This window comes from Lactuca sativa, chromosome 7 (genome assembly GCF_002870075.4).
Source record: "Lactuca sativa cultivar Salinas chromosome 7, Lsat_Salinas_v11, whole genome shotgun sequence".
NCBI classification, from domain to species: Eukaryota; Viridiplantae; Streptophyta; class Magnoliopsida; order Asterales; family Asteraceae; genus Lactuca; species Lactuca sativa.
Window position 1 is genome coordinate 14,831,800 of NC_056629.2, and position 26,516 is coordinate 14,858,315.

At 36.6% G+C, this 26,516-nt stretch overlaps 2 long non-coding RNA genes across 3 annotated transcripts; one reads left to right on the plus strand and one right to left on the minus strand.

The window, feature by feature from the left end:
• Window positions 1-227: 227 nt before the first annotated feature.
• On the plus strand, window positions 228-26,142 carry LOC128127031 (uncharacterized). Its single transcript, XR_008225059.1, has 3 exons — window positions 228-651; window positions 25,111-25,172; window positions 25,991-26,142. It is a non-coding gene; the product is annotated as an uncharacterized LOC128127031 (long non-coding RNA).
• On the minus strand, window positions 18,861-21,061 carry LOC111905988 (uncharacterized). Of its 2 annotated transcripts, XR_002855079.2 has the most exons (3): window positions 20,111-21,059; window positions 19,927-20,031; window positions 18,861-19,051 (listed from the first exon to the last, which is right to left on the minus strand). It is a non-coding gene; the product is annotated as an uncharacterized LOC111905988 (long non-coding RNA). The 2 variants fall into 2 exon arrangements; XR_006185078.1 differs by having other exon boundaries at window positions 19,927-21,061.
• Window positions 26,143-26,516: the final 374 nt, after the last annotated feature.

Sequence of the window (26,516 nt, forward strand, 5' to 3'; positions counted from 1 at the left end):
ATTCAGGTATATAAATCTAACATCAGTAGAGAATGTTAGGAGATTAATGTCGTATAGTAAGAAAAAAACCTAAACATGTTTACGGTTGTTTGTAAAGTCAAAGCTTTAGACCTTCTTTTCTTTTCTCATCATTAAGATTAAGGTCCCATACACCTGCCAATTGAAGAGTAATTTAGCTATATAAATCTTGTCATTGTATCAAAAGTTAGTGGTCATACCCCATGAATTGGAACCTTAAAATTTGATTCAATTAAGCAACTTTGTGGTCTTCTAGCTCTCCCCATGTGCACTACATTGAAAGCCCCGAAAACGACGTGCAACAAAGGAGATTGGCAGCCACGAAAATAATGAGTAGTAGATACAATGAATGAAGGACGTCAGTCCAGCTGCAACAAATGGAGGATGGCGATGGTGGTCCAACAACAATGAACGAGGATATCAATTCCAATTTTAAAACAAACACATAACATGATGGTGATGGTTGTCCGACATCAATGTACTTTTTTTTGTCTATCTTTAGAAACTCACAACGTTAAAAAAAACTCTTTAAAAGACCCATCAATTAAAAAAAAGATGGGTAGATTATGGCTAAAGGTGGACGGTGTGTAGAACACGACTGAAGTAGAAGGCTGGCGGTACAGCCATAACAAGGTTAAGCGCTCTCTCTCTCTCTCTCTCTCTCTCTCTCTCTCTCTCTCTCTCTCTCTCTCTCTCTCTCTCTCTCTCTCTCTCTCTCTCTCTCTCTCTCTCTCTCTCTCTCTCTCTCTCTATATATATATATATATATATATATATATATATATATATATATATATATATATATATATATATATATATATATATATATATATATATATATATACTAGTTGTGAGACCCGTATATTATACGGGTTGATTAAAACAAAATGTTAAATACAAACGATTAAATGAGAAATTTATTTGAATTTGAAATTTGAAATAAATAAAAATTATGAGAAAAAAAACATGCAAAAAATAAAAAAATTAAAATTATTGTTTAGTTATCAGACTTGTGTACTAAACAGGTTAATTATAACAAAATGTTAAACACAAAGGTTTAAACTGTAAATTTATTTAAAATTGAAATTGAAATTTAAAATTTAAAATTTGAAATTAATATCATTATGGTAGGTTTAATTTATGAAAACTAATTAATAATATATTAGAAATGGAAAATGAAATAAATGACAAGTGGAAAATAAATATATCTCTAAATTATGACAAAATGACATGTGACAAATTGAATGAGAGGAGGACATGTGGCAAAATCATTCTTATTTATTAGGGTATATATATATATATATATATATATATATATATATATATATATATATATATATATATATATATATATATATATATATATGGAAAATGAATATGTGGTTGTTATGCACCTAAACTTAGGTATACAACCTTTTAAACAACCTAGTTTTAAGCAAAACAAATCTAATTTCATTTTCTCTTAGTTTTGTTTTAATAGAATACCATTGAATTAAGTTCAATTATGGAATAAAAAATATCAACTATATATATTTTTATTGCAAATAATTATTGAAGTTTATAGAGAAATTAAAAAACCAATATTTTTTAACAAATATAATTCAAACATTTTGTCTTTCAATTAAAAAACTATATCCAATGATTTTGCAAAAAGTTTGATTGATTATGACATGTTCTTCTTTTATTTTTTATTTTATTAGTTTTTATTTAGAATTTTGTATCGTTGATTAAATGGTCACGACTTTTAATGCTTTAATTTCTTAGACACAATGAAGACAAAAAAATAAAAAATAAAAAAAATAACATAAATTTGATCGCTTTAGTAAGTCACATGATTAAGGAACAATAGTAAAAGAAATATCATGATTAGTTTGGATATAAATAGGTCAAAACTACATTGTTTTGAGGGTTTTATATATAAGTTTAGATACATGACAGTCATATATTCGTTAATCCCATATATATATCGCCTTTCTTTAACCGTCTTTTTTTTCATTTTCCTATTATTAATTCACCCTCGTACGATTTCAAATCCATACATCTTATTCAATTTCATTCTCATTTTCAATACAATATCATTTGCAATGGATTCTATTTCTAGGTCCGTTGAAAGATATGTACAATGGTCCGAATAAAAGAAAGTGATGTTGCTTACATTTACACCTTGGAAAATAACTAGGTAAATCAACAAAGATCGCGATATTTTTAGGAAAAAGTTTATATTGTACAACGCATATTGTACAAGTTTAAGCAGCAACTTGGGAGATTATATTGTACAACGCATCAAATTGATTCAAAATTGAAAGTTAAGCAGACAAAAGATAAAGAGTTTAATGTTTTTTTCACCCACGAGATGAATACCGTGGAGCACGGTGTTTCCGACAAATAAGTTTTAAACCAAACAAAAAATAAGTATCATGAACGCCATAACATGAAGGATTTTCATTACGATATGGTGTGAGATATTTAAAAAAATCATATTTTTATAGAATTTAGTGATTGTAGTTAGATTAAATTTGTCGGTTTGTCATTTAATTTAACGTTTGTAGTGTTTTGAAGTATTTATTTTCATTTTAATTGTCGCTTTAAGATTTAATTTATGTTTTATTGTAATGTGCTTTTTTTAATAAATGTTATTTTTAACTTTATTTTATAAATTTTTTGTTTTTTCAGTTAGAAAAGTTTAATTTATAAAATAAATAATCAAAATTGAGTGGGTTGGGAGTGATAAAAATATGAGTGTCCATATGTTATGGGATTAGAAAGATGTAATAGAGTGGTAAGATAAAGATGTGAGATTGATGTGACAAGTGGGACTTGTCGGTGAACCTAAAAAAAGAGAATGTCACGTTGTAGAGTGGATTGTATTGTTATATGTAAATTTTGCCTGAGGTAGTTCTACATCCTACTGTTTCGACTTGTCATCATAAGTGCTACGAATAAAATTACCCAACATACGATTGAGGTTCTCCACTAGTCCATCCGTTTGAGGTTGTGTTGTACTGCAAAAATTCAAACTCATAACCATTCATTTCCATAAGGTGATAACTTAGAATCTCTTTTAGATATAATCAACTTAAGGAATCCATGAAAACGAACCACTTCACGAAGAAAATAGTTGTGCCACATGTGAATAATGAGAGGTCTTATTAAAAGCGATAATATGACCCATCATCGAGAATCTGTCAACCACAACGAAAAACAGAGTCCACCCTGTATTAAGTACGGGGAAGTCCCAAAACAAAATCCATAGTGAGGTATTCCCGTATAACGTTTGGAACTTGTAAAGGCATATAAAGATGGTGTTTTATGTTTTTCCCTTTGCTATTCAGCATACATAGCACTCACGAACGAATTTTACCAAATCTCACTTTAACTGAGGGCAGTGAAACCATCCTCCACACTATGCATGATCTTATCATAGCCTAAATGACCGTTCTACTCATCACTATGTAGATCTAATCAAAATTTCCCTTAAATAACTCTTAGAGATACATAAATGATTAGCCTTAATAAAAATCCGTTGGTAACATGATATCCACCTGTTGTTCTCTTTATCACATATTGTTCCCATAAGTCATTTAAATCGTCATCATCAACATATAGGTCTTTTAGAAACTCAAAGCCCACAACCTCTTGTTGCATAATTATGAGTATTTGAGCTCTACAACTTAGTGAATCGGCCACCTTATTTAACTCCCCTGATTTGTGGTTAAGAACAAATGGTAACTTATGAACATAATTTGACCATCTCATGTGCATATTACTAAGGTTCTTCTTGTGGTTTAAGTATTTTAAAGCTTGATGGTTAGTATTTAACAACGGGAATTTCATTTAAAAAGGTAATGTTCCTAATGCTTTAATGCTTTAAAAATTTGTATTTTTTCATAAGTAATCCATTTTTGGTGTGCATCATGAAGTGTCTCAGTGTAGAATGAAATTGGTCTCTTCTCTTGAGACAAAACATCCCCAATACCAACTCCACTAGTCGCACACTTTACTTGAAACAACTTATCAAAATTCAGCAATGCTAACACATGGGTAGTCAATAATCTCTCCTTGATCAGTGCAAATGCATCCTCTGCCGCTTTATCCCATTGAAATTTCCCTTTTTCAAACATTCAGTAATGGGTGCAACTATGCTACTGAAAATTTTAATGAATCTTAGATAGAATGTCGCTAACCCATGGAAACTCTTGACTTCTGAGACTGTTTTAAGTGTAGGCAACTCTTTAATTGATTTGATTTTGTAATTATCAACCAGAATACATTCAACACTTATATCATAACCCAGGAATGTTAACCTTTCAATCACCTACTCATATTTCTTCATGTTAATAAATAAATTATTAGTATTCAAAACATCAAATACGCTTTTCAAATGCCCAACATGATCCTTTTCACAATGACTATATATCAAAATATCATTGAAATATACCACAAAAAATTTACAAATAAAGGGGTGTAATACTTGGTTCATCAGTCTCATAAAAGTGCTTGGGGAATTATGCAAGGGTTCATACTCTCACAAATAAAACCCTTCTACAACAACTCTTTAAGTTTCTCCTATAAAATGATGTTTTCCTTTGGGCTCACTCTACAATATGGTAGATTCTATAAACTAGCTCCCAAAACTAAGTCTATGCGGTGTTAGATATTATGTAAGGGAGAAAGTGTCACAATTCCAAATTTTATACCTAGTAAAGTCCAAACTCTAATCTAGCACAAGTGAATCAACATTGCACTCCTTGTTACATTGTAGCCTCTATATCCATTAGGGCTTACTAATAAATTAGTAACTAAGCATGGTTTGTAGACTAAGTAATTTATGTGAGTATAAACTAATATAAATCAAAGGATAAAGGGGCTAAAACATAAATATATAGCATATATTGGTGAATTCGGTCCATTTACTCTAGAAACAACTTGAATTCGGTATTGGGAATCTTTTCCAAATGGAGTATTCGGTCACCATTCTTGAAACAAGGAGAATTCGGTCTTGCTATGACCGAATTCACATGATTTTGGCCCATTAAGTACCAAATTCTCCAAGGCCCAATCCACTATGACCAAAGTCCCATCGCTATATATATATATATATATATATATATATATATATATATATATATATATATATATATGCTTAACCGAATTCAACTTCATTTCCCCACTTTTCACACCGAATCCTTGCCAAATTTTCTCTTAAAAGTCATAAGTTTTTACCCACATTTCCTTCAAATCTTCATAACTTTATCTAGAACACACCTACAACACTAAGAACATTCAACAAGATCTTCAAATCTTCAAGCCTTGACCGAAAACACTATATCCCCACCGAAAACCCCATTTTTCCAACCGAACACACATTTTCAACATTTCCCAATTAATTTCCAATTGAATTGTAAGTCCTCTTTATATAATTAGATTAGTTATTCAATATATTTAAATTAATATATTATTAAATTAAATACGATATCGTGTACAATTATTATTAGGATACGACTATTGTCACGTATTCTAACCCAAGGATCATTCACGATCACTCTGAGTCTGATCAAGCATGCGTACTAGAGGTGAGTTCATACTCCTACTTTTTCTCTATTTTTCAATGTTTTTAGGGGGAATACAAGTAAAACACAAGGAAATTTTGTGTTAATATTCAAAGGTTCGCAATCAGTTTTAAAACAGGTTAGTCTATTTCATCGAATTTAAATCATTTTATAAAGTGTTCCAACTACTTCAAGTGGTTTTACACTTTATCTTCCCAAAATATATATATATATATATATATATATATATATATATATATATATATATATATATATATATATATATATATGATTATACAACTTTTTAGATAAACTTCAACCCTTTTGGAACATGTTGGACAAAAGGGTATCTTTCTACATCATTTTATTGTGTTATACAAACTGTTAAATTCCAAGGTTTTTCCGTTGCATACAAAACATACATGTAAACTACAATAGGTGTAGTTAAGGAACCACATACACAGTTTTACAAAGTCAAGGATATCATACTAAAATAATTATTTAAATATAATTATTGTACACTATTAGTACAAGGTATACATACATTTTCAAATGCAAGAAAACATTTGTATTCTATACGTATTTAGTTAATACAGGGTTGTGGGGCACTACTTTGTTGTACCCATTAGGGTACGTTAACTAAGTCCTATAAAGTATAACCATAGTCTCCTAGAGGGAGAGCGTGAGTTTGTGTATGGATCTATACAGGACTGACAATCCCATGCCCTGACTGCTAGCTACAATTTCTAGGGTAACAAATGTCATCTCATTTGGACGCCTGAAGAACGTCGTAGAGGCAAATCTATCATTTTAGCATGGTTATATGAAACTCACAATAGTATCAACTAAGACGTTTAGCATACGGGAAATACATAGCTTCAAAGGTTTTATTATAACTAATAAGACTAAAGTACACTATTTTACACACTACTAGTGGATTCCAGGTATTCATACAAAAGGGGTTAACATATATTTTTAAAGGGACCCATAATGCTAATCCTATGATCTCTTAGTTTATACTTGAGGGTCATATATGACTTGTATACACTAAGAATTTTAGGGGGAAAACAGGTATGGGTCGGGTCACTAAACACACGCACAACTAGGGTCGCTATATACAAGTACAGTACACTATTTTCTAATACAAGGCATACATTATTTCCTAATACAAGTACAGTACACTATTTTCTAACACAATACATACATTTATGAAAGAACATATAACAAGGTACATGCATACAAAAAGGTTGAAATACAAACACATTCATATTACATTACTTTTCCAAGTACGAGTCAACAAAATTTACATAACATTAGAAAATATAGGATTTTATGGAAGGATACAATTACATTTCAAAAAGGACCATTACAGTTAACTCTGTAAGTACTTAGTGAATGCGATATGGTTATATATACAATAAAAATCCAACATGCAGTGGGATGTGTGATCTCTGCTTCATTTTTTGTTCCTTGTTTGGTTGTGGGCTTAGGGTAGAATTACACAGCCAATTGTCTGTTCGATCCAAATTATACATAACTCGTGTACACTAAATACTCGTAGAAGGAACTATCATGGAACACATTTATTACTCTACATCACATCAGAAAATATAGGACTTTCTGGAAGAACATACTAAGGTTTTTCAAGGAACAAAGAACATGCTTTCTCAAAACAAATGCTTATGAACTCATCAACTTTAACATTGACATTCTTTAAAATTGTATTCTCAAAGCACTAGTAGGCAGGTACTTGCACATGTTCTAGAAGACGGAGCATTGTAGCTTCAAGTCTTTTCTTTGCTATTTACTTTTGGAGTCGATCATAAGTGATTCGAATACAATGTAAACACTATATTATTAATACAATGGTTGCAGTTGCTTTGATTACTATTATATAATGGTTGTGATACTATACATGACGTCCTCTGCCCCCGAACGTTTCTGCCGTTCCGGTTTGCTGGTGTGACAGAAAGAATATTCAGTAATCACTCATTAGTTCTCGAAACTCTTCAAGCATGGAATTTAATATTTTAGGAGTTAATTTCGTTTACTCTTCTTATTTTTTTATCACTAATGCTCGAACTACCACCACGTGCACTTCCTTGGCTACCTGAATGTACAAACCTTAACCCATCATCAAAAGTCACGAGTGATTCAACAACTGTTTTAACGCTTTAATGTTAGATAGTATAGACACCTAATTGCTCTTTGGAAGTGTAACATCCAAAAAACCATGATAAAAATTTTCATTTTTATAAAACTTTATCATAAAACCATAAAATGATCAACCATTTTCAAATGAAATCCATAAAATTAGAGTATCAAATAATCTCTCAAAACATAAATCAACAGGAGGACATGTACGATCATGCCTTCGCCTTGACCCGACCATGTAATGTACTTGAAAACATTGAAATCAACAACTATAAGCCACAACTTAGTGAGTTCCCCAAATATATATACACAATGCATGCACATCGGGCCTACATTATAAGACTGGACCACCCCCGAGCCCACATCATAAGACTGGAATGCCCTCCCGACCCTCAGCTTATGACTAGATTGCTCCCAAGCCTAAAACATAATACCAGAGTTCCCTCTTGGCCCTCAACTTATAATTGGATTTCTCCTGGGTTTGTTGGCTCACAACACAAAGCAGTATTGCCTCAACCCAACCGCACCATGTCGACATATGCAATAGATAAACAAAAACTAGCAAATACAGGTAATCATACATATCTACTTATCTAATAGATCCATACAGCATACCAAAATCCTTCACAAAAGGGCACATACTGTAGTACAAAATTATAGTGAGAAAACTCACCTCACAGTCTAAAAGATGACAATACTGATCACATGTCCGATAAGCGGCTCTACATGTCACCTATACAGCAAACAAGGGGCCAATCCTTAAACTACAACCCCAAACCCTAAGTTTTACGTAAAGTCAAAAATTGGTCAAAAAGCCAATGGTCTAGTCAAAGTCAACACTCCAAAAGTCATTCATCCAGTCACTACGTCGTGACCACCTATTGGTCAAGTCATGGCATAATGGAGGGAAAATAATTGTGGATCAGACCCTCGTCACTTTGTGATAACCAAAGTATCATGTTGTTACAGACGCTCTAGACAGACTAGAGCCTTAAGCTCTTAATCCTTTAAGCCATGCAACCAGACCTTCCAGAAGGCCTTTTCTATCTCAAAATACCATAAAAATCATAGCTTTTTAGACATGAATGTCCTAAACATAAGCTAGGTTAAAATGAAAGGAAAAAAGAGATCAAATCATATGCATGAAACCCAAAACTCACTAGCACTCCAGATTTGGGACAAAGGGTATCGAAGGAGTCTTAAGAACTCATAAAGTTGCCAACATTATTAGATCTCAACACTCACACTTCCATAAATGATAAGAAAATTAAGCCAAACACTAGATCTAATAAGATCGAGCTAAAAAGGTAGGAACTTCAGGACTTAAAAGAGTCCTAATGCAACTCAAGATGATGATGGAGTGGCTAGCAAGCTGAAATGATGCACCAAATGCTTTCTCTTCTTATTTAAGGCTTCAAATCACCAATAATGGAGATCAAAGATCAATAATGGAAGATTAGGGTTTTTAGAGGGTGAAGGGAGGTGACAAAGGTTGAGGGTGAGCAAACCCTAGCCCTCACTTCCCTTAAATAGAGGAAAATTAGGGTTTTAGCATGAAAGGGTTGTCATGTTGTGGCCATCATGTGGTCACGTCGTGAAAATTAAATGAGATGTATGTTTCCTCCGGCACAGTCACTTCGTGACACACAAGTTTTCACGTCGTGACCAAGGTTTAAATCTTTAAAATTTAATTAATAACTCAAAAGAAATGCTTACATGGAACTGGGTGTTATAATTCTCCCTACTTGAACTAGATTTCATCCTTGAAATCCTAAGGTAGTGCTTGCACATCTATGACTCGGGCTCCCATGTCCACTTCAAACCTTTCTAATGTTTCTACTGAACCTTGAATAGGGGTACTACATTTTTGTGCAAGGTCTTCATTTTCCTATCCAGAATAGCCACCGACCTCTCCACATAATTTAGGTGCTTACATACCTTAATGTCGTCTAACGGAACCACCACCATGTCATCAACCAAGCACATCTGAAACTGAGAAACATGGAAGGTGCTATGGATCTGACTAAGATTCTCAGGAAGACCCAATCGGTAGGCCACATTATTTACCCTGGTCACCACTTTGAACAGTCCGATAAATCGGTGGCCCAACTTTCCCTGCTTCCTGAAGCGTATAACACACTTCCAGGGTGATACCTTCAATAGAACCATGTCCCCAACCTAAAACTCTAACTCAGAACGTCTCCTATCAACGTAACTCTTCTTCCAGATTTGTGATGTCTGTAAACTCTGCCTAATCTAATGAATAAGCTCTGTTGTCTGTAGAACCAAATTGGTCCTCCCCATGACCCTATCACCGACCTCTCCTTAACAAAAATAGAGTACAACATTTCCTTCCATATAGAAGATTGTATGGGGGTGCACCAATGTTGGAGTGATAGCTAATGTTGTAAGAAAACTAAACTAAGGGGAGATAGGAGTCCTAACTCCCACCAAAATCGATGACACAAGCCCTTAGCATATCCTCGAGTTTTTGAATAGTTCGCTCACTTTGACCATCAGTTTTAGGGTGATAAGCAGTGCTGAAGTGCAGTCTCATACCCAACTCCTCATGATAACTCTGCCAAAACTGAGAAGTGAAGCGCACATCATGTTCGAATACGATGGAAACCGATACATTGTGGCGAGCAACGATCTAGCACACATATATGTCGGCCAATTTCTTGGCCAAAGAGCTCTCGTGAATGGCAAGAAAATAGGCATTCTTTTTCAAGAGATCAACAATAACCCACATAGCATCAAATCCCTTGGTCATCCTCGACTATCTGTAACAAATATGATGATTCTTTCTCCTGATTCCCTTGGCTTGAGCTTCCCTGATCAGATCCAATAGCGTTGAAATGACGATCATACTCACACATAATCCGCTAGTGGGAGTATTAGCCGCCTTGCGGATCAAAGCATTGGTGACCACATTAGCCTTCCCTGAATGATAAAGAATTTGCATTCATAATCCGTGACCATGTCAATCCACCTACGCTGCCTCTTGTTCGGATTTGGCTGATCCATAGGATATCTTAGGCTCTTATGATCTGTGTAAATGGTACATCGGACCCCATAGAGATAATGACGCCAAATCTTGAGGGCAAATACCACAGCCCCTAACTTCAAACCGTGTGTTAGATACCTAACCTCATGTGGCTTTATCTACCTGGAAGCCTACGCAATGATCCTACCCAGTTGCATGAGTACCGCCCCCAAAGCAATGATCAAGAAGTTATGTTGCTTTATCTTGTGTTGGATACCTAACCTCATGTGGCCAATGACACTCTTTATCTACCTGGAAGCATATGCAATCCCCCGATCCATGATTTCCACTTGTTCTTCAACGAAGTGGAGTTTAGTGTTGATTTGGATCTCATTGAGAGGGACGGAAAGAGTGTCATTGGACAAACACTTCTTGATGTTAGATACGTGGAAACATCATGTACATTTTTTAGTTCCTGAGGAAACTTGAGTCTATATATAACAATACCAAATCTTGCAACAATTTTGAAAGGTCGTATGTATAGCAGGTTTAGCTTTCCTCGCTTTCCGAATTGTTCCACACCTTTCTAAGGAGAAACTTTCAACGTTACTCGGTCTTTGACTTGGAATTCCAGAGGCTTACATCTCATGTCAGCATAACTCTTTTGATGATCATGTTCAACCTTTATTCGCTCTATTATTTGAACAACCTTCTCTGTGGTCTCTTGGATGATTTATAGACCAATAAGTAGTGTATCTCTTGCATGTTCCTTGTCTAGCTCAGTGTATCCGATTTTAGCCCAATATATCGTCAATCGATATTTATGTCCGTAAAGGGCCCCAAATGGCGCATCTTTAATGCTAGTGTGATGACTGTTAATGTAGTAAAACTCAATTAAAGGTATATGAGTATCCCGTGCATTTCCTAAGTCTATCACATAGGCACGGAGCATGTCTTCATGTGTTTGGATGACCCTTTCACTCTGACCATTGTTAGGTTTTTATTCAGAAAATAATCTAATTATAGTGACAAATTCGACATAATTAGCAACGAAATCATTTTTAGATTTGAATAAATAAAACCATTTTAACCCACCGAGGATCATTTTGCAAGACTTATAAAGATTAAGACATAACCAACGGAAATAATAAGTTTACAACTTACTCTTAAGCCTTTAAGAAAAAAAAAACAAAGCTTTTGTTCTAGATGAGAGTTCAAGTAAAGTATCAACTTCTTCTTACTTTGATCTTAACACTTTAAGAGACAAAACTAAAGAGAACATGGAGATGGGGATCCTAAAATGTTGTGGTTTTTGGCTAGCAAAAGAAGAGATACATGCAAGCCTTTTAATCAACTTAATCCAAGTCCTTACCCATTGAGTCTTGATGCTTTATGACACCATGCCTCTAGCAACAAAAGGCTACAAGTGTAAGAACATGGCTTTATGATTACATAAATGCAAGCATGTCTTCTTATCCCTGACAATGATGGACTTCGTGCTTATTCCTTAGGAAGATCCTTAGGAATTAATGAATGAAGGATAGTTGATTCTTAGGGTAGATCCATAAGAATAAAGAAGATAATGGGGATGGGTAATTAGGTTGATTGTTTGATGATTAAACGTAATAATTATATTATTGTGTGTTGAAAACTGAAACATTCCAAAAATGCGACCCAAAAATTTTTGTTTTAATATTACTAAAAATCACAACATCGAATGTCATATATAATAAGAACCATGGAATGAGTAACTCAAAAGTCATAGTAATTGTGTCAAAACAAAATTATATCAATCATATCAAAATATTTGAATAAAACTCCCAAGATAAAACCGAAGTTGTGGTGTGTGCGATGCCATCAACCCGAGCTCTTACCTTTTCTAGCGGAAGTACCTGAAACCAAAACTGAAACTGTAAGCACGAAACTTAGTGAGCTCCCCCAAACTACCACATACCATGCAATAACATATAAACAACTATTGGGCCTTGCCCACTGCATCGGACTGAAGTCCGGAACTAACCAGGGCCTTGCCCTCTACATCGGACCGAAGTTTAGAAACTGCATCGGACCGAAGTACGGAACTGACTGGGACCCCGTCCCCTGCATCGGACCGAAGTCCGGAACTAACTGCATCGGACCGAAGTCCGGAACTGACTGGGACCTTGTCCCCTGCATCGGACCGAAGTCCGAAAACTTATTGAACATAGCATAGCATAAACATATCAACTAACATGAACACACATACTACATACTGTATCGGACTGAAGTTCGGAACACATAACACAAGTACGTGCTTGAATCACAAAGACGTCAAGCACACTGAACTACTGCATCGTACCGAAGTCCGGTACTACTGCTAACTAGACGGGCCGGCATTGTGGCCGTAGACCCGTTCCTACTGGAAGGAAAACTCACCTCGCAACGTTGGCTGCTGAGATGCTAGATCTGAAACTGTCTAACTGCTGCTCCGGAACTCCCCGGATACAAATCCCATAAACACTAAATCAAATACTGATAACTAGTCTCAGTGTAAAATGACTATTTACCCCTGGACAAGTCAACTTTCATTTGACCAGACTCGCCGAGTTGGACCGCCAACTCGTCGAGTCCCCATCATCCATTCTAATCCTCTACTCGCTTCTACTCATCGAGTTTGGCAAAGACTCGACGGGTTCTTCTTCGATACTAACATCGAGTCTAATCTTTATCCGACTCGTCAAGTTGTATGAATAACTCGTCTAGTTCCCTTTCAACAGAAGAACACACCCAGTCTTTGACTCGCCGAGTCGTATAAAAAAATCGTCGAGTCCGACTGCTTCCAGATCCAAGTCTTAACTCACTGAGTCCTAACTCAGTCACTGATTCACCCTAAACTCTCAAATCGGGGAAAAACCAAGGACTCGCGACTCGACTTGCCGAGTCTGAAGAACAACTCGCCGAGTCCCAAGCATGCCATTACTATACTGTCGATTTTTCTCGATTCCAATGCATCCAATTCATAGATCTGGGTTCCTAGGACAGATTTCACATGTAAAGTCTCTAACTTTACGTTCATGCATGCTCATAATAAGCTAAAATGCTCAATAAGGAGCTAAAAGAGGAGATCTAGGTTTGGAATGGGTGCTTAGCTCAATAAAGGTGGCAACCTTGAGCTTAAGGAGTCCTGAAATGCTTAGATCTGAAACCCATTCATCTTAGCTACCTATAAATCGACCTCAAAGTCTAGAAAAGGCTCAAAAACCACACTAGCAAGCTTTTAAGGAGATCTACATGATGACAAGACAAGATTCGAGCTTTATACCTTAATGGAAGCTGGAATGACACAAAAAATCTCAGGTTTTCTTTGCTTCTCATGAGAACCCCTCTTCTCTCTTCTTCTTCTAACTTCAAAATGCACCAAAATCCTCCACAAAATGAGAAATACTCCAAGAATGCTTAAAGGAAGGCTAGGGCTTAGTAAGGGACGTTCTGAGGGTGATAGAGGCTGGTTTGGGGCACATAATAATGTTTACATAGGGTGCAAACCCTTGAAATTAGGGTTTCATCCAGACTGGCACACTCGCCAAGTCCAAGAATATGGACTCGTCGAGTAACCAGCTTAAAACGCGTGCAGAACCCATCTCTACTCGACGAGTTGGGCTACAGACTCATCGAGTACCCCTCTAGAATTGAAAATTACTTTATTTAAATCACATACCAGAAATGGAGCGTTACAACTCTCCCCCACTTATCTTAGACTTCGCCCTCGAAGTCTGCTGATGTTGAACCTGAGAATAACTCTGGATAATGCTCTCTCATCTCCTCCTCAGTCTCCCACGTCCACTCTGAACCCTTTCGGTGTTGCCATTGCACCTTCACTAACTGAACCACCTTGTTCCTCAAGGTCTTCGTCTTCCGATCTAAGATCGCAACTGGTCTCTCGATATAATTCAGGCTACTATCAACCTGAATATCCTCTAAGGGTACAACTGCTGACTCGTCCACCAAACACTTCCTCAACTGAGAAACATGGAAAGTGTTATGGATCTGGCTAAACTCTGCTGGAAGGTCCAACCGATAAGCAAGCCGACCCACCTGGGTCAAAACCCTAAAAGGAAAAATAAACTTGGGGCCCAGCTTGCCCCTCTTTCGGAACCTGATAACACCCTTCCAAGGTGATACCTTCAGGAAGACCATATCGCCCACCTGAAACTCCAAGTCCGAACGCCTCCTGTCGGCGTAACTCTTCTGCCGACTCTGCTCAGTCTGCAATCTGTTACGGACCTGCTAGATCAACTCTGTGGTCTTGAGCACCACCTCGGTACTGCCGATGACTCGCTAACCGACCTCGCCCCAACAAATCGGGGTCCTACACTTTCTCCTGTAGAGCATCTCGAAAGGAGGGCGGTCAATACTAGCGTGGTAACTGTTGTTATACAAAAATGCCGCTAATGGAAGATACGTATCCCAACTGCCACCAAAATCTAGGACACATGCCCGAAACATGTCCTCGAGAGTCTGAATCGTCCTCTCGCTCTGCCCGTCCGTCTAGGGGTGGAAAGCAGTGCTAAAATGAAGACGAGTCCCCATCTCTTCATGAAACCGATTCCAAAACCTGGAAGTAAAACGGACGTCTCAATCTGATACTACTGATACAGGCACCCCATGCCTTGCCACTACCTCGCGCACATAGATATCGGCTAGCTTCTCGGCCGATATGCTCTCCTAAATCGGTATGAAATGCACGCTCTTTGTTAGCCGATCCACTCTCTTTGTCAGCCGATCCACTATGACCCAAATCGAATCAACTCCACGTGAGGTCCTGGGAAGCTTAGTGATGAAATCCATAGTGATATCCTCTCATTTCCACACAGGAATGTCTAACGGCTGCATCTTGTTGTGGGGTCTCTGGTGTTCTGTTTTGACCTTCCTGCAGGTCAGACATCTCTCTACATACCAGGCTACGTCCCGTTTCATGCAGGGCCACCAATAATCGGGTCAAAGATCTCTATACATCTTCGTCGCCCCTGGATGGATGGAGAACCGGGACTTGTGGGCCTCATCCATCAACACCAGTCGTACTCCTCCCCAATATGGCACCCAGACTCTTCCATGAAGGGTCAACAATCCTCGACTGTCATAATCGAAAGAAGCTACTCGGCTCACAATCCTCTCACACTTCTGCCTCTCCTCCTTCAGGCCCTCGACATGTGCCTCTTTAATCTGCTCCAACAATGGAGTAATCACCGTCATCCTCAGACATATATCTCTGATCGGTGCCACCATCGCCTTGCGGCTCAGGGCGTCGACCACAACGTTGGCCTTGCCCGGATGATAAAGGATCTCACAATCATAGTCCTTTACCACATCTAACCATCGACGCTGTCTCATGTTTAGATTTGGTTGGTCCATGAGGTACCTCAGACTCTTGTGATCCGTGTAAATGGTACAGCGGACCCCATAGAGGTAATGTCTCCAAATCTTGAGGGAAAACACCACTGCCCCCAGCTCTAAATCGTGTGTTGGATAGTTAGCCTCGTGAGGCTTCAACTGTCTAGAGGCAGAAGCTATCACATGCCCTCACTGCACCAACACTGCTCTCATTCCTGTGATCGAAGCATCACAATAGACTACAAAGTCATCCACTCCCTCTGGCAGGATAAGAATCGGTGCCTCACACAAACGCTATCTAAGGGTCTCAAATGCTACCTGCTGCTCAGGCCCCCAGCGAAACACCACCGACTTCCTAGTCAGTCGGGTGAGTGGAACTGCTATCTTGGAGAAGTCCTGGGTGAATCTCCTGTAGTACCCTACCAATCCTAGGAAGCTCTGAATCTCAGATGGAGACCTCGGGACCTCCCACTGCATCACGACCTCTATCTTGGCCGGTTCCACTAGTATACCCTTCTGGTTGACGAGGTGTCCAAGAAACTACACCTCGCGCAATCAGAACTCGCACTTGGAGAACTTCGCGAAAAGTCTCTCCCCCCTCAAAGTCTCTAGCACCTCCCTCAGGTGCTCCTCATGCTACTCCTGAGTCTTGGAATAAACCAAGATATCGTCGATCAACATTATCACAGACCGATCCAACATCGGTCTGCATACACGGTTCATGAGATCCATGAACGCGGCTGGAGCGTTGGTGACCCCAAACGGCATCACCATAAACTCATAATGACCATAGCAAGTCCTAAAAGTTGTCTTCTGAACATCCTCACCTCTGACCCGCATCTGATGATAGCCGGAGCGCAAATCAATCTTGGAAAACCAAGTTGCTCCTTGCAGCTGATCAAACAATTCATCTATCCTCGGGAGTGGGTAACAGTTCTTCACCATTACCTTGTTCAACTCCCAGTAATCTGTACACGTACGGTGCGACCCATCCTTCTTCTTCACAAACAAGATCGGGGCCCCCCATGGTGAACTACTCGACCTGATGAAACCCTTGTCAAGCAGCTCCTGCAGCTGCATAGACAACTCATGCATCTCTGGAGGAGCCAACCGATACGGCGCCTTGGCTATCGAAGCCGCACTTGGAACCAGATCAATCCAAAACTCAGCCTGTCTCTCCGAAGGTATCCCAGGCAGATCCTCTGGAAAGACATTCGGGTACTCAAGTACCACCGGTACATCGGCAACAGTCACCTTGCCCTTCTCCCGGGCATCTAAAACATAGGGGACGTACCCCGTGTAACCCTGCTGGAAGTAGCGTCGAGCTCTCGCTGCCGAACAAAGAATCGGTCCATGTTGTGGCCTTTCACCCTGAATCACTAACTCTCCCCCACCAGGGGTGCGGACCCTCACTGACTATAGCTCACAATGAATCACTACCCCATTGGGGCTCATCCAATCCATACCCACTATAACCTTATTCCCTCGCAGGGGAATGGGAACCAAGTCCACTGAAAATTGCTCATCAAATAACTGCAGCGAACACGCCCTATGTACTCTCGCGACCCTGACGGTCCTATCATCAGCTATCTTAACCTCAAGTGGACAATCCAGCTCCCTCGAAGCTCTGCTAAACCTCTTGCTAAGCACAAGTGAAACAAATGATTGGGTAGCCCCCGAATCAAACAATACTGTAGCAGAAATGTCGTTCACTAAGAATGACCATATATTTATATATATATACATATATATATATATATATATATATATATATATATATATATATATATATATATATATATATATATATATATATAAAAACATATAATCATAAGAAACAATCATTAATAATAAACAAATGAAGGGAAGATACATACCCGTCACCACATCAGGAGTCGCTCGCGCCTCCTCTGCTGTCATCTGAAAAATTCTACTCTTCGCCACTGGCGCCTCACTTCGGCTCTGACGGCCGTCTGTAATCCTCAAAGTTGCAGGGGCAGGTGCCGCCACCTTCCCTGCTGCTGCCAAACTCGAGCACTGGGACTTTTTATGTCCCATCTGATTGCAATGGAAGCAAATCAGATCAGATGCTACGGTAGCGGTGGGAGTAGCTGTACAATCTCTGCTCATATGCCCGGTCCGGCCGCACTTATAGCAACCGGGACTCCCTGCCTTGCACGCCCCATCGTGCAATCTCCCACACTTGCCACACGAACTGTGGCTCTACTGTCCTATAGATCTGTGATCTGATACCTTAAGCTTTTTGCCCGAACTCCCTGTGCCAGATGTCGCCTCTGGCTTCCTCTTCTTCTCCATCTCTAAATCAATCTCTCTCTCACGAGCCCTAGCAATTATGTCATCCAACGTTTTACAGCTGGACCGGCTCATAATTTGACGGATATCACTCTGCAACATCTCATGATACTACAAACTAAATGACATTTAGTGGCATAGAAAAAGTGCCACTAAAAACCGAAAATGCACCATTAAAGGCCCCCTGGGGAATCAGCGACACAAAAAAAAAGTGTCACTAAAGGTCTTTAGTGGCACTTTTTTGTTGTGTCGCTGCAGCCTTATTGGATTTTAGTGGTACTTTTTTTTATTATGCCATTAAAGAACTTTTGAGTTTTGGTGGCACTATTTTTATGCCACTATATAATTTCTAAAATAAATAATATTTCATGCTTTTAGTATCATATTTTTTTACCACAAAAAAATTATATTCAAAGATTTGGTCCAATTTTTTTTAAACTTAAATAGAATATAATATAATAAAAAGACAATTAATAAATGAAAAACTTGATATCACTATTTTAACTATTATACATACTTAAAACACATGTCTGCAAAAAAAAGTTTAAATGTTGTGGAAGTATTCAAAACATAAAACCATCAAGCTAAATAAAACTTGATTGACCTTGAACTTTGTATAATGCTCCTCTTGTTTATCCAAATAACGAACCACCAACAAAACCTATTTAACCACAATATATTATTAATTAACTCTATTTATGAAATAATCTAAAGAATAAGAAGATTAACAGAAAAAAAAAATCAACATATTAGATGCAACAACAAATTCATTTATGAAGACATAAATCAACAGAGCAACTTATTGCCATGGATAATTTGAAAGTCACTGGTGGAAGACTTGGAAGTCATTAGTGGAAGACTTAGTGGGTTTTAACGGTGTATTTTCTAGACCTCCAGATCAAGCAAGCAAAAAAAGGACACGTATGAAGTTGGTGGGTCTAATAGGTAATTACTAACAAAAGATAAAGAAAAACATACATAGATTATAAATCGCTTGACATATTTATAAACCATATATGATTTATAAACACAATGAATCTACTATTCCAAATCATTTTCCAAAAAAAAAAACATTCCAAATCCTACCCACCAAACACATGACGAATTCCAAATATATTTACAAAATAAAATAACTACTTTGCTTTAAAGTTTAACTCCAAATGAGACCCAAATACAAGAACAAACAAAACTAAATTTTAATCAATTTTCAAAGAAAACATAAGAACAAGAACCCTTTTTCCTGGTCCTATACTCTTGTTACCTATTACAACTTGAGACCCAACACTAAACAGTCATAACATATGCAAGAAAACTCATGAAGAACAATGTAATCTCGCTGAAGATTTTTATCGAACACCTTGTGTGCAACTTTTCGAACTCCACCTTGGTACAAAAATTATTGGTAAAAGGACCCTAAATTTAAATTATAAACCTTAAAGAACGACAACTCAACCAAAATAGAAAATAGTTTTAACACCTTGTTACTTAAATTCAAAATTGCAAAATTTTCAAGAAAACCTCCAAAAAGAAACGTACCCAAATGCTGTGAAATTTGAATTCTGAAGTTTTGTCTTGTTCTTGATTGGTCACCTTTGTATTTCACCCTTGATCGATCCCTACTGAAATCAGCAACCAATAACTCTGAAAAACAGCACCGTCCATTGAAGTTTCTAATTTAACATCTCACTTTTATCTTACATTAAAAAGCTACACAAATTACCTTAATAACTATCTGGAAGTGAAACTTCAAAGAATATTTAATCTTTTAGAGAAACTTCAGTACTTGACATCAAAATCCAAATTGTCTACTATGAATTACCTTGACATAAAATCTTAAAATCATATAAGTGTGTATAGAGTTAAGAAATCATACAAGCTCTAAATTCATTGCAAACTTAATTTTAGTTCAAAATATACCTAGACACTACATAGTTGGAAAATGTAGTTTAATCCCACTGTAAAATGATTTTTTTTTCGTTTGAGCATTTTAACAAACACCTTGTCTTCATCTTTTTTTCAATGATCTCAACAACATAATACTTAACACTATGATAACCTATAACCATAATTCTTCAACATTACCATAGCTATATAATAACAGAACATAAAAACTTGCGACAGAAAAGAAGAAACCAGAACAAGAAGAAGAATGAGAAATTGGTGCCTGATGTTGACGAAATCGCAGGAATCAATAGAAAGACCCAATTTCGTCAAACCCCCTCTAACAATTGCATCTACTCGACCTAATCAAGGAATCAATAAAAAGACCCAATTTAATCATACCTTTGAATATACAGTTAGAGGAAAATTGAGAGGAGATATGAAGCTACATCCACATTAGACAGCAAAACACCTGTCTTCATAAAATATGGTCACCGCCTCACCGGTGTATCCTAGCTCCAGTTGTGGCTTCGTCGAAGGTGGTCACCGGCTTTGGAGGCGACAACCACAATGTGGGCCCGATAGTGAGTAGGCAACGACGAGGACTACCGATGAGTCGATGAGTGGATGACGACAACCAGGGGTGAGCGACATGGGAGAACGGAAGAGGGAATAAAGTGAGATAGATTATCTATTGGTTTTACCCAATGAAACTTTTCCCTAATAATTTGGCTACATTTGAAAAAACTCGCTGAGATTGAATTTTTGGGAGGCGCGTTTTTTTTCTCTTTAAAATTTTGGACGTAAGGCGGGGAAAATAAGTGGGAACCGAAAACTTTGTAGTGTCATAAAAAAATATGTGCCACTAAAGCTAATACTACAGTGGCACAAAAACATATTGCCACTAAAAACTTGTGTCATTAAATGTAATTTTATTTGTAGTGTTACGGGCCTTCTTCATTTCCTCATCAGCTACGTACTAAGGAATGAGAAGAGTCCTCTCCCTGAACTGGGCGGTAATCTCTGCCACTGTCTCTATAGTCTGAGTGAGATCCTGAAACTCCCTGGCTAACTGATGCACCTCGATAACCGGTGCAAACTCGGCTCTGAACCTGGTAGTAAAATCAGCCCCAAGTCATCGCATCAAGTGTTGTGTCATCCCCGATGACATGCCCGATCTCCTCCCACCAATCTCGTGCCCTGTCCTTCAGAAGACAAGATGCTAATGTGACCTTGTCCCCCTCAGGACATCTGCTGGTGCGAAATGTGTTGGCGACATCTGCCAACCACCTAGTACTCGCTTTGGGGTCCCACACCCCATGATAGTCAGGAGCTCCACAGGCTTTGAACTCCCTGAAAGTGAGCGTGCGTGACCCCATCATGGTCGTCACCTCAACACGAAAGGTGCTCAACCTCTCATCCATCAGCTCCAAAATACCTTCCTTGATCGAACCAAATATCACAGGAGTCTGCTCAAGTATGATGAAGGTAATCTGTGAAGAGAGAAACTCCATAGTCTGATCATCCAAATGCTCGGCTCGCGAGCTTGGTCCTGATCCCTCACCGGCACCTGAACTGCCGACTGCTGGTCTAAGGCGTAAAACCACCATTCTGAAACACATAGCGACAAATGTCAGAAATACTGATATATCTCGAGGGATCACTATTACTACGAGTTTCCTGGTTTCGCCTTGGCCTTCCTTGATTCAAGTACGGATCCTCTGCTTTCAGTAGTACGGGCCCATACTACCTTCCACATCTATTTGTACTTTCCTCAAGAACTGCCTCAACTCTACCAAATCACTACTACTACTATTGATCTCTGCTACTCTCATCCTAGGCTTGCCCTATGGAAATCTCTGACTCTACTGAATCCAGTCGTCAGCTGCTGAAGGCCTCTTTGTAATGTCAATTAGTCATCACATGGGTACCATCACGTGTGACGAGGTTCAAATTATCCTTCGAGTAAAAGACTCGTACCTACAACGGTTAGACTTAGATGTGACAACCGTCAAAATTCGAGTCGGTTCTAGATTTGAATAAACTTAGTTGCACATATAGGCACGACACATAATAGACTTAGTAACTAGAAGTTAAGTTATAACCTACTAGAAACTTGGAAACAAGTATGATTGAATGATAATGTACTTAGATTTCACATTGATATGTGAATTCTACTACTACTTAACTGTAGTGACTATCCATATTTGGGTCACTCTTTGACTCGAACACCATTTCATTAATCATATACACACATCATGCACTTGACCTAGTAGTAGAAATTAGGTCAAAGTCTCATAGAAACTTAAGTCAAAAGTTGCAGACTAGGACTAGTATACTTGATTCCTCAATTTCGCTTGAATCTCGGAATCACTACATGGAATGCCAATAAACCGATAAAAATAAATTACAAACATTATTTATAACTATAAAAGAGTTATAATACCATAAGTTAATTTAAAGTCGCAAATATTCTATTTTTTTATATCCAAAGATTTACAAAATCTCAAGACCCTAAAAGCCATAAAAACTCATATTTATAAACTTTAACCTTAAAAATTCTATAAAAATAATTATGAAACTTATAATATGATCTTATAATAATTAAAATTATGAAAATGCATTTAAGGAAAATAAAATTTAAGTCATTAACAATTACCCTAAATTTATAAGTCAAAAATCAAGGTTTCATGAGCAAAAACTTGGTTAGGGTGTATATTTTATAAAAAAGTTTGATATTTTTATAAAAGAATTGAATTTTTTTATAAAATTAAAAGAGAGGGAGGGCATTTTACACTCAAAACCGTCCACCCTCTTCCCAAGATACTTCCCCTCTTCCCAAAACACATAATCACTCCTCTCTCACACTCCATCTCCTTCACTTTTCTCTCTCTCTCTCTCTCTACACTCTCTCTCTCTCATACACTCCACCATTTACCACACTCAAACTCTCTCTTTCCCTCTCTAAAACCACGAAATTATCCAGCCAAGAACATTTCTTAACCTTCAAATCTTCATCTTCTAGGGTTGTTCTTCATGGTAATCACGAAAATCCTTCAATCTCCTTCACTTTTCTTTCTAGTTTTAAAGTTTTTTCTTGCATTTCCTTGTTCTTCTACACCATTCTCTTAGAAAATTTGTGTGAATTTTTATTCACTTCAGTTTTGATGATGATGGTGGTAGATTTTCACCAAACACATCTTGAATGTTACAAAATGGTGAAGATCCATGACCTAAACCTAAGTCAAAACCATGGAAATGCACTTTTCTACATGTTTTGGTGGAAAATCACCACATGCATCCAAAGTTTTCTTTCAAAAACGAATTTTAAACACTTCAAACTCATGAATGAACTTCAAACAAACATGCATGTGATGATCTTCAAGCTTAGAAGCTAGATCATCAAAGTATGTTGTTAAAAGCTTTCAAATATGTTCATGAAGGATTTATTTCCAAATAAATATCTAAAACTCCTTTTCTGACCAAATCCAATTTTTCCCAGATTCCCATCAACAAGATAATATGATCTGTAAATTTCCAGAGAATAATTCATTTTTCTCGAATTATTATAATTAATGCAATAAAATAGAGCAATAAATCATATAAAATACTTTATGAGGACTATAAATCCTAGGCAAATTCTTGGATGACCCATATTCCAAATACTGACTCCAAATTAAATTTCATCAGTTTTTGTTATAGTTTAATATGGTTTTGAATTTTCTTTTTGTTTGGCTCCAATAAATCATAAAACCACTTTAGATAATGTGAAAATGATATATAACAATTTTCAAAGTTTCTAACAGAGGTGTAAGACTTAGAAAAATATTTTCAGAATTTTTGATAATACATTCCTATTTGTCCCCGAGTTTTGTATTTATAATGGCCTAAAAATATAAAAAATAGTTCTGCTCATCCAAAATTCATGAAAATTTACCAAAACACCTTTTAGTACATTAGGAGGCCACATAACAATTTTTATCAATTTTATCTTCTATATACTATTTTTATCCTATTTTCTAAGATTAAATACACAAAATCGGATTCCAGTAGATAAAAATCACCTTTGAGATTTTTCCCAGATTATTTATACTGTAAACGAACTTTAAAAAAATTTTGGTAATTAACTTTAACTTTTTAATAATTATTCTCCAATTAATGATTATTTAAGAGGATAAAATAAAGAAAAATAGAAAGACTAATTGAAAAATATATTTTGTAGCTTCTACATGTAAATTAGAAGTGTGACAAAAATTTTGGACAATTTTGGAAACTTTTTTCTATTTATTTCAATTTTTATTAGAATAATTTCTCAAAAATCATAAAATTTGGTTAAATAGTTTGGAAATCCATTTTTATATTTTTCCCAGCTTAAGTATGTCTAATGGCAGTATTATTAAAAGTTTGAAAATTTTAATGATCTGGATTCTATTTTTCACAAATTTATATTTTTATGAAGGCTTAAAATTTTGGAAAAATAGTTAATCATATCAAAAATTCAAAGGAAAATTTATGGAATCCCTCTACTGTGTTTAGAATCAAAATGCAAAGTTTGAGAATTTTTGAAAACTGTTTGATAATATTTTGGCTTTTTAAGAGCTTAAAAACATATTTAAATGTGTTGAAATACCCTCAATTGTTATTACAAAAATCTGGAAAATTAATATCTAAAATTGTCTTGATCACATGAATTAAAAAAAAAACTTCACCATTTCAGAAAAATGCTTATAACTTATCAATATTAAATTTTGACACAATATTGACATAATTCTATTGTAATAGCAAGTATACTAGTGTTATCTTTCTATTAGAGACTCATTAGTGTGTAACATCGTGTAGAAATCGATAGTGGTACGAGTGGAGCGTAGATCAAGGCATCATTTGCATCATCTCAATGCATGGTGAGTATTCACACACTCCCCTATTTTCAGTTTTTATGTTTTGGGGTGGAAAAGCATGTCCCGAAAAACTATTATTTGTTCGTTGTATTTAAATTGATTTGTATCAAACATGATTGCTATTTTATTGCTATATCTCTCTATGTATGTCTATGCAACACAGAACATGAGAACTTATCGTCTTAAGGCCCTTCCCTTACACTTTTCTCTAACCATTAACTCTTTGAGCCAATGGTCATTGTGGATAGCGCTATTAGAAATTGACAACTCCTCACTCGCCCAATTGCTGAAATGCATGATACCATATAATCTATGGAACGATAAGCATAGATCTTGATAGGGCTTCAGTCATAGGCTTGGTTGAGAACTCATTGTTTGCTCATACACATACAAACTTGTTATTTATTATGGCAATAAACTCGTTTATCAATTATAGCCATGAACTTTGTTTCTCATTATAGCAATAAACTTTGTATCTCATCATAACAACGAACTTTTATTACTGGAAACTTATATACATGTTTTAGCAACAAAATTGATTGCTCATTTTAGCAATGAAACTTGTTTACTTGTTTGAGTAACGAACCTTATCGTCCATGAGAATATGAACGTTGCATCTCATTTAGGCAACATACTTTATCTCTCATGATGACAAAGATTTTTTTTTACAAACTTATTTACTCATTTAACAATATACTTTTATTATTGGAAACGTTTATCAAAACTTTGATTTTAATTCATGGAAACAATATTATTTTGTTTATCTGTGAGTACTCACCAACTATTTTTATAGTTGACGCTCGTTTTGCATGCTCTTTCAGGAATCATCGAGTAAGTGGTACTTAGGGACACTTCACTGTTAGGAGCATTCGCATGTGTTGTATTCCAATTTTCATTGTAATTTCTTTTAAAAGTTGTTCAAACCCATTGTAAATTTGTAATGATTTTTAATACTATGGTTGGTGTTGTCTTTTATCTATTGCTATGAAACCCTTTATACTGCCACGCCTCGTGTTTCCGTTTTAGCGAGGTGTGACAGAAAATGGTATCAGAGCCGAAGGTTATAGAGAATACCGGTTTCCTTTGGAGAACCACAACTATAGCCAAAAAATTTCAAAATGTTTTTAAAATACTGAACATATTGTTGGTATAACTAATTCGAGTACGCTGTATTGGACTTTTTAAGTATAGCCTGGCCAACTATGCTTAATTAAGGAAAATTAATGCAAGGTTGGAAACGTTTATAGTAGAATTATGTTCAAAACAATTTTCAACTTAAACTTTTGAAAAACAAAATTTTTTCGGTGTGCGTACGGGCATTGCATATTATAGGCATTCATCTAGATA